The sequence below is a fragment of the Xiphophorus maculatus genome, chromosome 7 (assembly GCF_002775205.1).
Source record: "Xiphophorus maculatus strain JP 163 A chromosome 7, X_maculatus-5.0-male, whole genome shotgun sequence".
NCBI lineage: Eukaryota > Metazoa > Chordata > Actinopteri > Cyprinodontiformes > Poeciliidae > Xiphophorus > Xiphophorus maculatus.
Window position 1 is genome coordinate 29,305,888 of NC_036449.1, and position 15,410 is coordinate 29,321,297.

Consider the following 15,410-nt stretch of genomic DNA (forward strand, 5'->3'; position numbering starts at 1 on the left):
GAGCACAAAATGGTCACTAAGTCCTTCACACAACATCAACTAAACTGAATACTACTTTTTCATTTTAGAGTTGCTTTAAGTCGCCCAGATAATGAGCTTTTAATTCATTATTACTACTATTTTTTTGGTTGATATGAATCATACTTGTCCAGTAACATCTAAACCACAAGGAGTTGATCATTGGATCTGTTCTCTTGTTCTCAGAGACAGAAAATGGAGCTGATTGCAGAGGTCAGGGGTGAAGTGCTTCCACCATGAAGCAACGCAGCAGAGCCTGAATCTCAAGCACTCAAATCATTTAAATTTAGGATGTGCCTGATGAGGCCTGACACACTGTGGCTGCAGCCAGCGCAGATGTGGAGAGAGCAGAGCATGAACATATGAAACACGTGGAGTAACATATGTACCGACATACACACAGTATCCCCAGAGGGACGGGGAAAAGGCCATAATGCTGTGCCGCACCACTCCCAGCCGGGCCTTTGGGAAGAAGAAATACGGGCCCCCGGAAAGGTCTGCTTGTTCTCCTGCGTTGGCGCGTTCCCCACGCATCCATACATCACATGCCTCCTGCGTGCCGGCGCAGGAAAACCCAAACGCCTGAGACCGCTGTGGAAAATCACTAAAGGAGGCGACTGGAACAGAAGGAAGAGAATATTAGACGTGGAGCTGATGAGGGAACTGGTACAATGGTCTGGGACGGAGAACAAGTGGTATGTGGAACGCAGTGCAGCGTGAGTGGAGGGATACGTCCAAAAGAAGAGGGTGTGCTGGTCAGCGAGATCCCAAGATTGTCCTTTGGGTGTTGAAGTGAAGTGTGATGCCAAGAAGAACATTATGTGCAAAAACACAAACACACATGAATATATTTCAATCTTAAAGGGGCAGTATTTGAGTGTTTGTGTCTGAATGGGAATATTTACTCAACCTTAAAATTCTGTGCAGTTTTAGAAACTCATCCTGTGTTTCTTTCCAACTTGCCACTCGTTCCTATTTCTTGTCTTGGGGTCTTGGTCACCATGTTTGGTAGACAGATTTTTTAGAGGAATGTTTTTTAGTTGTTAAGCCACTTTAATCTGACCTTTGCCCCAAAAAACTCCAAACATCCACTGACTTTTTAACAACCTGTCAGAAGAATGTACGTTCGTATCTCATTAAAGCAAGAAGCTTTCTCTATGAAGTGAGAAAGTTTCTCGTTATAACAAGATATAAAATCCATCCCGTGATGACAAAACACCGCTCCTGAATTGGCGGAAAAATTAATTTTAGTTTACATTTTATTAAAAAAATATATGCAAGCTCGTTGCCTCAGTTAGTTGGTTTCATCAAATCAGTTGAGTAACATTTTTTGTACAATTTTAGTGAGCATAACTCAAGTTAACTTAATAAATCTGAGTATATTGTAATTACTTAAATAGCAGCCAGAGCTTATTTTTTTTATTATGTAAATAAATCCCAAAGCTTTTCGAAGACATTAAAAAAAACTTGGAACTACTTGTATAAAAAGAAAATTAACTAAAACAGTTCCTGGCTCCCATTCTCAGTAAATATGCAACCCTGCAAAAATGTGTGGTTGTTTTTATCGGCACCCTAATGAGATTGTTGTGTTCACATCCCCAATGGGGGAAATAAATCTGAATTTGTTTTAAATAGACTGATCTTAAATAAAATAATATAAAAAACACCCTTAGTAAAGAATGATCCAACTCTCAGGTTCGATTTAGGTCTTGACTTTTAGATAGTTTTGATACATCTTAGTCCAAATAATAATAATACTGCACCTTATTTGGTTGAAGCATCCTACCTTCAACTGCCATAGCGTCACATAATGCTGCTACCAGGGAAAACGAGCAAAAAAGCAGGTAAAACTGACAGTTCAATGAAAACAACCATAGCTGTGTCTCCATTGACCATAAAATTGAGCATTTTGACATTTTGAAAATAAATGTGCTTAATGCAAACATGTCAATAAAAAAAAAAAAAAAATACTCGGTTGTTGATAAAAAGTTTGTGGATGAGGTGGGTTTTTTTTTGTTGTATCGAAATTCTTTTATTCTGAAAAACTGCAGTGGAAACATTTTTTTTCACATCAGAGGAGTCACATGATTAACAACTGGATGTTACTACTGGCAGAAATGACAAAGAAGACAATGACAGGAAGTAATAAGAGCATGATGTTTTTTAAGTGTGATTAAACTTATTCACGTGTGACTTTAATTGTGTTTTGTTTTGTTGCTGCAATTCTGAAATTGCATATTTTTTTCCAACATTAGCGGGATATCAACAATGTTTTGCAAACATTTGCAACGGAATCGCGACTCTTGAGTGCATTATGATAAAAAGCTGCCATTATTGTGCAATCAAACTTTGGGAAACATTGTGAAAGACTTTAAAAACAATTTTCTTTTGACGTTGTGAAACACTGAGCTTCATATGATTTTAGTTTACGGTTTGTGCAGCAGTCGCCAAGGTTACCCGTTCACCCCATAAATCTGCGGCGCCGTAAATACAGCACACATTGAGTCCATGTGTTCTCTGTTGCTTAAAGTCAGCTTCACCTCATCTGTTTTAAATGGATGAGCTGCTTTTGACTGACCTGAGCCTTAAACCCCAAACACTGAAAAAACTGCAGCAATCTGACTCGTGATGCACTGCAGCACTCAGAGGTTTTTTTTACCGTAAATTTCAGCGTCGTAAAAATCTAGAGACAAACTTTTATCCCCTGTAATAACTCGAGTAAACTTGAACAGGATTGCTTGTTCAGTGCCAGACGTTTGCAGATATTCATTCCCAGAAAGTTGATCCTGTTTGCGTTTTATTATAATAACATTGTTACTGTAGAGGGGGTCGTCTCTAACGTCCGCGCTGCACAGTTTGATTCTGTAAACTTGATATGAGATGCAGGTATTCAGTATATCCTACGTATGTAAATCAAAAGGATCTTTAGCGGGCCGATGGAAGTTTTTATTAAACCTGAGAGGCTTTTGTATTCGTCAGAGAAAATGAAAAGAAAAGAGAGAGAAAATGATTCCTCAGGGGAAACGGAAACATTTTTGCTTTGTTTTTAAGAAAGAAAGCCCAAATATTTTCTTAGAAAAAGTGCAGCTGCTCGTGTTGCCTTCATAACTTTTCATGAACAGTTTCATGATTATAAAGTTAAAAAACAACACAAAATTTGTTTGATTTCAACCATTGATGTAGTAAAAGTAATTATGAAGATTATAATGTTGAATAAAAGTTGTCCCTGTTTATGATTACTGTGATTTGCTAGATTTAATAATCTGCATTATATGCATATTATCATAACATGGTATAGGTTATAAAATAAAAATGTAATTTTTCACATAAGATTTGGTGTAAAATTAACTCCATAAAAATGACTACAAAAACATTAGGGCCAATGTAGACAGAAAATAAAAGTTTAAGCCAAAAAAAATCATAGAAATGTTGTAGAAAGTAAAGCAGTTTGAAAAGTCGATCATTTTCGACTTTAAAGCTCAGAAACGTCCCCCCAAAAAATCTTTAAAATTCCTGAGATTAATTAAAAACGTTTTTCCTAGGAAATCTTCAACTTTTCAAACCCAGAAATGTCCTTCTAGAGCTAAGTATTCTAGAGAAAATCCAGGTTGGGTAGCCAATCCGGGAGCGGCAGTCATCGTCCTTGGCGTTAATTAGCTTAGCCATAGGAGTCGAGATAAGGAAGACTGTAAATGTTAGCTCCTGTTGTAAGGCTAGCCACTGCGCGTATTGATGCATATTAAGGTGTTTTCTCAGCTGATAGTCCGGTAGACTCGGTTCAGTTGGGGACCAAGATCTCAACATTTGTCCCATTTTCAGCTGTTCTCTTTCTCTCTGCTCTGAGTCAAACCAGCCAAACCCTTGGAAAAACCTGTTCCCCTCCTCGCCTGTGGGGGCGCTGCACCAAGAACCACTGAAGGAAATGACACTCAAACCTCCACAGAAGACACTGAACTTCCTTCTTCATAAACTGTAAACAGAAATAGTAGCATCATATTTTATCGGTTGTAGGATTTCTCGAGCCATTTCTTCCGGTAGCGGTAGGCTAACATGTTTGTTTACCCAGAATGCCCTGCGCTGTAGCCCACTTCCTGCTTTTGGAGCGGTCTCTGGTCTGGTTGGCGTTCACATACGCATTCAAACCAAACCAGAGTTCACTTGAACCGAACCGAGACCGAGATTTGTAGGTGGACCAGAGTTTGATTTTTTGATCCGATTACACGTTCATACCTCCACAAACGAACTGGACTTTCTAGGCAAACGGACTGCAGTTGGATTAAAGCGAACTAAACAGGGCTGTCCATCAACCTTCCACTAAGTTTGGATTTTTGCAGTTTTCACTCTGTGACCTTGGCAAAAAAAAATTCCGTTCCTGGGAAGATTAGCTGCTGTCTGAAATGTTTTCTGCTGTGACTTGTTTTCAGATTAATTAGCATCAACCGTTGCTTCTAAACTATCACTGCTAATGCTAACAATATGATATAATGCTAATATCCTGCACTAATAAGCTATTCTTTGTACAGAGGTGCTCAAACTTTCATATAATTCACTAATTAATGCATTTTCTGTTAAATTCTGCAGAATTATTTTTTGTTTTTCCTTCCAGTAAATCACTTTAAACTACCCTGTGCTTCTTTTTAAAGGCGTTTCCATCTAAGTTATGAATGTTTTCCCTTTCATTCGACAGTTTTCAAGATTCTTTCCTCTCCATCTTTTAATTATTCTCCCTTAGCCGTGCTTTTGATGCAGCCAGGATCTGAATTGTTCATCTGTATGAAGAGTGTTATTTATGCCAAGACATCTGGTCTGCTGTGGTGATGTACTATGTTAGGGAATGAGATAAATGCTCTTATGACATACTGTATGCGCTGATGAATTGATCATGCCTGTGTGCTAACGACCAGAGTGAGCTGCTGGGGACGGCGTTATGCCAGTAATGTGTTTTCCTTTGACACTGGGAAGCCTCTTTATAGACGTGAACACACACCACTGCTTTTAGATGGCTTAATTAAGACTGTATCATTGGCAACAGATGATTCAGTGGAAGCAGACATCATTCTCATTAAAATATTTCCAGCTTTGCAGCCTCAACATAATGGTGTTGTGTTGTTATTTCTTTTGCTGCATTGCTGTTCAGCTTTCCGACTTTACTGCTGGTTTTGTAGTTAAATATGCATGGTCCTGCAGCCATTACTGTTTGGGGAGTTTGCAGTGACAGTCAGGTATATATTATTGTTGGTTTTAAAGCCCAATGCAACTCTTCCTGTGAAATTCAAGGAAAAACCCAACTTTCTTGGGTCTTCTCAAGTTTTACAATAACATGAAAGCACAATAATATGAAATATGGCCCAGAATAGATCAATAGCTTGGATACAAACCAGTTTTTCATTGTAACATAAGCTAGTAGCCACAATGTCAACATGGCACCGTAGACCAGCAAACATCTAAAACACATTTAAATATAATCTAACTTTGATGATGCATTGCTGCTTGTTAACTGCCTTTCTTCTCATATAATTTGGATTAAATTACTAAACCAACAAAGGAACAGTTTGGATCAATACTTACTGTATTTTCCAGACAATAGTTCTGTTTTCCCACCTGATAGTCCGGTAGACTCGTTTTGACTGGGGACCAAAACGGCATCATTTGTTTGATTTCCAGCTGCTGTGGTTCTTTCTCTCTGCTCTGAGTCAAACCAACCAAACGCTTTAAAAAATCTGTTCCCCTCCTCACCTGTGGGGGCGCTGCACCAAGAACCACTGAAGGAAACACTGAGCACAACTTCCTTCTTCATGAAAGACAAACAAAAATTGGATTAGCTTCAGATTTTAGTAGTTAAAGGATTTCTTTTTGGTCTTTGGCTCAAGACTAAGAGCCATTTTTCCAGGTAAAGCTAACGTAGCAAGTTTGTTTTTGTTGTATTTACCCATAAAGCCCTGCGCTGTAGTATGTTTCCTGCAATCGAGATTGATTATGCACTCCCACCATCCCCGTTTAGTCCGCTTTAATCCAACTCCAGTCCATTTGTCCCGAAAACCCGGTTTGTTTTAGGAGGTGTGAATGCGAATCGAACTCTGATACAGACCAAAAACTCAAACTGGTCCGCCTACACACCTCAGCCTCTGCTGAAGTGAAGTCTGGTTCGGTTTGAATACATATGTAAATGCCAAGCGGACCGGAGACTGTTCCAACAGCAGGAAGTAGACTATAAAGCCAGGCATTCTGGGTACAACACAAAAACACGCTAGGCTAGCGCTAGCAGGAGAAATGGCTCGTGGTCTTTAGCCAAAGAGAAATCCTATAACCACGAAAATCTGATGCCATTCCATTTTTGTTCACATTTCATCAAGTAGGAAGTTGTTCTCGGTGTCTTCTTCAGAGGTTCTTGGTGCAGCGCCCCCACAGGCGAGGAGGGGAACGGGTTTTTCCAAGGGTTTGGTTGGTTTGACTCAGCAGATCTTCTGGACTATCAGGTGGTAACACGCTGTGTTCAGTTGTTTTTTAACAAACTACCAGGAACTGCTCCGGTCAGTTAACGCATCAGTCAGAAAAACGAATAGGAAAAAAACATATAAATGTGTTTAAATAAACGGATCTGGGAGATTTTGCTCCAAACCAGCCGTACTTTTCTCCAGCAGCTCCTGAAGGACAGTAAGACAAACCTCAGGTATATGTGTAAAGAAATGAATTCACGTAAATTTCGTTTGTGGCTTTCATTCGCCGACGTCTGAAGAGCATCAGGCCGCATATTAAGCTCGGCTGTCAGTGTTTTCCTCTTTGAATGAGAAACCCCTTGAGCTGAAAACTAACTTTCATCCAGTAAATGTCAGAAGTTGACAGCATCATTCGCTGTTTGACGGGACGGTACTGTTATGAGCAGCAAAAATCCTCACTGAAATATTTTTGATCTTCCATCCAAGAAAATAAAAAATAATAATAAAAAATAAAGCTTCTGGCTTATTTCTGCAGTGTTTGTAATATATTTGGAATAATTACTAGACCCTGCACCATCCTGTGGCCATCTGTTTACAGAGGCAGAGGGAGAGGCTTCGCTCCGTCCGGGGGGTAAATGCCATTCAGTATCAGTTATGATCAAAGAGTGCCAGGCTCTGCCTCCTGGGCCACCATGTGCTGATAATTACACGGAAACTCTGGCCAGCGGGCTGAGAGCCGCAGACCGCAGCTACAAGGTGGAGAGGCTGCACAGCAGATCACTGGGAATGAGAGCCACAATAAAAAGGTTAAACATGACATTTCTACGGCTTATTTTACCCCGATGGCTCTGAACGCAGAGCTTTTTGGGAAACAAATTTGGTTTTTTATCTTTATTGATTCCGATGGAAGCTAATTTATTCTCAATATCATAATGCCAATTTCAATACTTAATAAAAACAGTAGATCTGCATCTTGATAACTTTGCTTATTTATTAGGTTCAAAGCGCCCAAAAATTGTCCTTAAGAGTAAATAAAGTATTTGGTAAAAGTACTGAGCGACCGATCAAATGATCAAACATTTAATATTTAAAAATACATAACCAGGCAGACCAAAATATAAAGTTAAGTGGGATTTTTTTAGGGATGAAAATGACAATAATTCATATAAATAAAAAATAAAATAAAATCAGGCAAAATAATTTATTTCCAAATCAGTTTCTTTCAATAAAAAACTTCAGAAACTTAAACACGAACTGCAGGTCTGTGTCTGTCTGGTGGATTCCTGGTTAAATCATGTTTTTCATTCAGTGGGTAGAAAATCCAGAAATTTTACTGGATTTTTACTCTACTATTTAGAGTAGAAATACTTCATGATAAAATTACTCAAATAAAAGTAAAAAAAAAATAGAGTAGTAAAAATACATATATATATATATATATATATATATTGTTTTTTCTTTTACAAAAAAGTTACTCCAGTAAATGTAATTGAGTAAATGTAACTATACTACTCCTGTTGGTTTGTCTTCTGATAATCATTCTCTGTTCTCTTGCTGTGTTGCCATCAGATATTTGTTCTTTTTTTCATGATGTACTTTGAAGAAACCTTCCGGTTGTAAATATCCTGCAGGGCATTATTAATCTCTTTCCAGTAATCTCTAATGGCTGGACAGAACATGATGGTTTTTGTGCAGAAACTTGTTTTTCTAACGAGCGCTGAGCTGAGTGCTGCCGGAGCTATCTGCACTAATTGCCTCTATACCCCACTGCGTGTTTAAACTACCCCGACTTCCTGCGGCACGCAGCGAGTCCCCAGCTGCGTGTTTGACCTGCTGGCCTGCAGGGTTAACGTCCCCCAGCGCTCTGCAGACGCCCCGGCCCTCCACCAGCATCAAACCGCAGGCGCAAAGTCAGGAACGGGGGGAGAAAATACGTTTGTTGGAAACCTTTTCACATTTCAGTTACAAACCTCAATATGTTTTATTGGATTTTAATGTGACAAACATAATGTGGTGCACAAAATGGGCAAGACATTTATACATGGTCTTTAAAGCGTTTCAAAAATCTGAGGGAAAAATGTTTTTTATATAATTTTTCAAACTGTAACAATGTGGGACAAAATATTTTACTCACTAACTGAATATTTAGTTTGTAAACAAAATATTTATTTAGCAACTGAAAGATTCAGTTTGAAGATAAATATTTAGCCCCAAACAAAATATCTAGTTAGCAAGCTGAAGATTTAGCTTCAAACATATTTAAGCTAAAAAGGCAAATTATTTTGCTAACTAAATATTTAGCTCCAAACTAGATATTTAAGTAGCAAGCAAAATATTTAGTTCTGAACTAAATATTTCTTTAATAAGCTAAATATTTAGTTAGCAAGCTCATTATATAAATATATATTAGTAACTAATCTTTAAATATATTTTGAATGTAAATTTTTGCTTCAATGCCATGAAAATGTGATATTTTTACTTTAGCTTATTGCACCGTGTTCTGACCAGGTCCAGAATAAAACATGTTTCTATCATTTTTACCCCCGTTTGTTCCTGGGCTTTATATAGCTCCAAACCCTCATTAACATTATTATGAGAGAATCCTGTGCGACCTTGGCTCTCATTAGTTTAAATCCACTTGTCAAGAAAAGAATCAACTTAAGCCTGTAACAGATGGAGCCAATATTACAGCTCAGAGTGAAAGCCAGAGCCTGGTGATTGGATTTAATATGAGCCTGGAAGCAGGTTTATGGCAACAGCCCCAAGCTTAAATATTATTTAAATCAAACCGCATGCAAACAAGGAGAATCACAAAGAAAGATGGAGGAATTTCCATCGTCCCTGTCGGACCGAGAGACGATTATTCATGGGTGAAATGGAGCATGTACTCTCCTTTTTCAGAAAAACAAGAACAGGGAAAATTAATTAGAAAGGTTAAGGTCAAAGAGAAAAAAACAAAAGGCTAAATAACAGGAAGGGAATCTGATTACAATGATTAATTTTGGAGATTGGAAGGTGATTATGCATGGAAATATGTGGTTAATTACTTCTCCTAAAAATATTCTCAGCAACAAAGACAGAGGCAAGAATGGAGCTTTAAGACTAAATATATTAACCATGTTGAAATACACACACTAAACCTTTCTGATACACAACAAAAATCCAGAGATTTCAGACAATCATTTATTGTAACTGTACAAAAAATATACAGTTATGCTTTGTAACATGTTTACACACAAACAGTAACATAACTCGAAGTTATTCATGGAAATGTATTTATTGCCAATTTATTTGTAAAATGTATCTGGAATTTTTTTAAGAAAATGTGGCATGGAAAGTTAAGATACCTACGAAGCTACTTGATAGGCGATTGGCTGGTGTTTATATCTTTTGTACATCTGTCATGATCCAAGCCTTAAATTTCATTCTTAATGGTCTTTTTAAAAGTCTTAAAAAGCCTTAAATCTGAGTTGCTGCAGAAACCAGGATGTGAGTTTTCATGCTGTGAAGCAGCAGCATTAAAACCTGCCTGCCTCCACAGAGGGAAGCCTGTGTGTTTTGTTTCTGTGTGAGAATGAGAAAAATAAATCAGGAAGCTGAGTGAATGAGAAAATATTTGTTAAAAAGCTTCTGACCTTTCTGTCCAGCAGAACGCTTGTAGCTCCGGTCAGACGGTTATTTACCATCGTTTAGAGTCAATGTCAGGCTTGACACTGAGAGCAACACTACGCTGCTAGACGTTACTGAAATATGGCATCAAATTCTGCAAAACAATGCAGGTTAATGCCAATAAACAGCATTCTGTTTGTGTTGAAGTAGTTTTCCACAAATTTTCACTGGTGGCTTTGTCTGGTTTTCAGAAGCAGTGACTGTTGAACGTGTTTTTGTTTACATGCCTGTTTGCTTCTGGCCTTTCATTCATCAGGAGTTTCATTTTAACATATATTTTACCAAAATTAAACATCAATGTTCTCAGAACTGTGACGGCGTAATAGGGAAACTGTAGGTTAAAAAAAAAAATACATTTCTGCACAAAAAATCTCATAACTGTGAAGATTGATCTCAGAACCTTTTTCAGAAAAACAAGGACATTTCTGATTCAAATTCTCAAGCTCAGAAATTACCTTGGTTTTTTTTTTTTTTGTAGTTTTTTTTTTTGTGGAAAATTTCTAAGAATAATCTCCAAATTTCTTTGTCCGAAATGTACTCCAGTTCTTTTCTATCTGCAGTGACCTTGATATAGTTTTGTACAAAACATCTAGTTCTGTTTGCATGCAGTTTTAGGAAGTCAGCTGTGTTCTCTGTGAAATATGATCCAAGAAAAATATTACAATTTTATAATTATTTATAACCAAATGGAGTTTAATGGATTGAATTTAGTTTTATGGACTAATTAATAGAAATTGATGGAATGAATTGAACTGAATGGGATCAGTGGTAGTTTATGGCATCACATTATTAGATTATTTCACTTTTCACTTGTAATAAGACATTTTTTATGTTATAAGTGACACTAAAACTTTTTAAACCAATACTAACAAATTATTGACTTAAAATAAGCTCCTGTTGTGATTCAGCTGAAACGTTTCCTATAAGTTAGATTTGTTTTATTTTAAGTGTGCAGTAGAAACCACACCAAAATTATTGGTAATAGTTTTTGTTTTTGCAGTGAATGACTTCATGTTTCACAGATTTTCCTAAAGTTTTTCATGTTTTGAGCCAAATAACATCAAAATATGAAAAACTTTTGTGCACACAGTAAATATTCATCTTGAATCTGCTTCAAACATCCCAACACAAACATTTATATATCACATTTTCCCCAATTAGTGCATAAAAATGTTGATTTGGTGAATATTTGATGCCCAACTGCAGATATATTGCTCTGACAGATTCAGTTTTCTGAACTGCTCTGCCTCTGACTTTAAGAAACCAATAATCAGTTCGTCTCTCACACAGCTGCCTTTTTCATAAAACCATCCAGCGATCTTCAGGAAACAAACAGAGCAGACACGAATCTCCCGGCAGGTACTGGACCGTCCAGAACCCGTCTCTCTCTCTTCTCCAGTACTGAATTAATTCAGTGGTACCTCCAGACTGAAGGACCATTTAACAAATCCTCTTTTGATTCTAAGTAGCTCTTAATGTCCCTTCTTGGTGCAGCTATTTTCAATTAATCCTCCTGCATTATGCATGATTACATTAAACAATCCAATAAATTGATACGGAGTCTGGGGTGACGGAGGGACTCTGTTAATGGATATAAAATGGAGTCTGGGATGAATTCATTATTTCTCTTGTTGTTTTTAAAGGCAACATGGAGACTTTTATCCCTTCACATTCAGACTCCAGCATCATCACAGCTTCATTAGTCCAAACTGATCAGGTCAGGATGTTTTCTAGTGTATATATTTGCATGTAAGTAATGGAATTGGTAATTATACTTTATTAGTTAAAGATTTCCAGATGTGTCTCAGCTGTTTCAGCAGCCACTCATTTAAAATGCTGATTCATGCCACAGAACCAAGCTGAACCAAAAGTTGGATGTTTTTGGGTTCATTTCGTTGTTGGAACACATTTCAACCTTCCAAGAGACGGAAAACAGTTTCTTAGCTCAGTTTAATCAGATTTAATCCAACTACAGTCTGTCTGTCTTGAAAGTCCGGTTCGTTTGTGGAGCTGTGAATGCTAATCGGACCAAACAAATCGAACTCCAGTCCGTCTACAAGCCTCGGTCTGGGTCCGGTTTGAATGCGTATGTCAATGAATCCTACAACTGCTGAAAACTGACATCACTCCATTTCTGTTTATATTTTCATGAAGTTGCGCTCGGTATCTTCCTCAGAGTCTTTTTGTGTTGTTTACTTCAGGTGCTTCTGTCATGGTGCAGCGCCCCCACAGGTAAGGAGGGGAAAGGTTTTTTCAAAGGGTTTGGTTGGTCGAACTGAGTCCACTGGACCATCAGGTGCCTTAAGAAATGACTTGAGAAATCCTCCAACCTTTAAAATCTGAAGCTGCTTCATTTTTGTTTCCATTTGGTGAAGAAGGAAGTTGCGCTCGGTGCCTTCGTCAGAGTCGTTTCCTTCAGTGTTTCTTGGTGCAGCGCCCCCACAGGTGAGGAGGGGAACAGGTTTGGTTGGTTTGACTCAGAGCAGAGAGAAAGCAGCTGGAAATGGAACAAAGGCTGCAGCTTTGGTCCCAAATGAAACCCAGTCTACCTGATTATTTTGGTATTAGATGGTAAAAGTTGGATCCAGTTGGGCGTCCCAACTGGACACTGACAGTAAACATTAAAATCTAAAACAGTTTTTTAAATGGATAATCAGTTAAAAGTCTGGTCTAACCTGACTGCATTTGGAGCAGCGACAGCCACTATCACTGATTCAATATCTTTCTTTTAATTGGTCATTGTCTTTTATAAAGTGTCTCTCTATTGGTCTTAGCAGTTACCTCATGTATTTTAATATGTAAATGACTTTGTGTTGCATTCGCTTATAAATAAAATTTAGTTTGATTCACTGATTTTAACCAAAGGTTATATTTTACGTGTATTGAAGTATTACGTATTTTATTCATAACTTCAAACCTGTTCAACCTTTTGCAGTTAATTCTTACTTTTTAAAATTCTTGTGGTTCTAAGTTGTATAAATATTTCACAGCTGACGACGTACAGTTGGAATAAACCATTAAAAACCAAAATTAGATGAACTCTAATGGCCATAATGAGAGGATGGAAAAGTCTGACCACAGCTGTGCTTCTGAACTGTGTTGAAAAATAAATGAATCCAGTCCAGTAAATGTGTTGTTCAGCCAAGTGCTTGTTAAGCTGTTGCAGAGATTTGTAATTTGCCTCAGGAATATTTTAATTAGGCAGAGCTGGATTTTTTTTTTTTTTTTTTTGGCCAAGTTGAAAAAGGAAAAGTTGACGCGAAGCCAGAACATTTCAGCTGCAGCCAAAATAAAAACATGAGTAATTGCCTGTTAAGTACTTACAAAACTTGCTGACACACAGTTCAGGTGCTGAGTGTTCAGAGTGCAATGAGAAATTAATTTGCCCCCCAAGTGATGCTTTTTGCTTTTCTTCTAGAAAAGCTTTGAGAAGCTCTGATTTGGGTGGCTGCTAAGTTAACGTCACCAAAAGCTGCAAAAATGAATCTCCTGATAAAAACATGTTTGTGGCTAAATTATATTTACATGCTTTAATTTTTTCACGCCTTTCTTATTGTGTAGCTGCCTGCAGCCAGACCAGCCAATCAGATTAAAGGCCTGCGTTCAAAACCAATGCAGTGACATCATTGTAAAATTTAGCAGTTTTATACATTTATCTTTCATAAAAATTACTTTTAAAGGCGACCTATTCTGCAAAATATATATTTTACACATTTTTGTTTCTACTGCTTCTGAAAACAACCTAAGTGCTTGGAAAAAATCCTACCAAGCCAGTTTTTGGCAACAAGTAAATGTTTTTTGATGAGCCGTTTCCAAAACCTTCCAAATGTAATGTCACAATCCACCGTTACTTAGCAACGCCTGCTGAGCCCAGCCCGTTGCCTAGCAACCTAACCTGAGTTCCAGCACATTTTGTCAGCTGGTTTTATCGCTGTCTGCGCTGTACAATGGCTGCTGGAAAAGACAAATGTTTGGTTGTTGACTTATCATCCAGAAACCGCTTGCTGCCTTCTTGTTGATTGTACAGGAGGCTCTACTTCTGCTTTTCAAAGCTGTACAGTTGTATAATTGTGCTTTGGAATTTTCACGTGCGATTGTAGGCGTTGAGTTGAAGGGCCGTGGCCAGCAGCAGCTTGTTTGGATTTAAAGTGACAGGAGGACTTGGTCGCCTCTGATTTCAACAGAAAATGTTTATTTTTGTTGGAAAAATAAAAAATAAAAACATTTTATAGACCAACAAAAGAGAAAATAATTAGCCTAAAACAGTAAAATATTACATGTTTATTTCATTGCTGTGCAGGTATAAGAGAAATAATTAACAGTAATATTATTTTGCATTTTTAATTGTGGCAAAAAAAGAACATTTTGGCCATGTGTCACTTTATATCTACATTCAGCTAATGTTTATCACTTAGTTTGAGCGGAAAGCTGGATAACATACAGTACAGACCAAAAGTTTGGACACACCTTCTCATTGAGTTCAATGAGAAGGTGTTTGGTCCAAACGTTTGGTCTGTACTGTATGTTACAAAACCCAGATCTAAAATGTGTTTTTCACTTTAGAACAGCTAAATAAATACACAAAAGAGAGGAAATAAACATCTTTAATGAGTTTTCTGGCCGTCATGTGTCACATGACGCATCATTTCTCCTGTACGCTGAATTTGCCTCTGAGATTATAACCCAGCAGCGACAGATGCAGAAGGCAGTAATAAAACGTTGGGAGTGTTGGCAGTAACTCAGAGCTAACTTGACTATCAGAAGGTGTCTTCTCCAAACCGCCTGCTGTCTCACCTCTCATTAGACTCCCTTCTCGCCTCAGTCCTGCGCCGACCCTTCAGTCCCTTCCTCTTCCTCTTCCTCCTCTGCTCTGCGCAGGCTATTAGTGCCTCATAACTGTCAAGAAAGCCTTGGCTTGCCCGAAGCGTTATACATTACTCTACCCCCTGTGGTGCTGAATGTAACTCAATTCCAGCCGTTCTGAGGCAGACAGTTAAATGGCGCTCAGATTGGGAAAAAAGTGAAAGTGAGAGACTTCCAGTTAGAAAAAAAAAAACAAACTGAGGGTTTGGAATATTTGTTTCTGTTTATTTGTTATGGTTTTAAGGTGAGAATGTGAGTAGATACTTTAACTGAGAATATTGAAATATGGTAAAAAAAAAAAAAAAAAAATTAATAAAAATTGAATTGTGATGTCATGCATGCAAAATCCCGCCCCCTACTGGAGGAGGAAAAAAAGCTGCTAGCATGACTAGCATCGGCTTTTACGACGGCGTATGAGAGCCG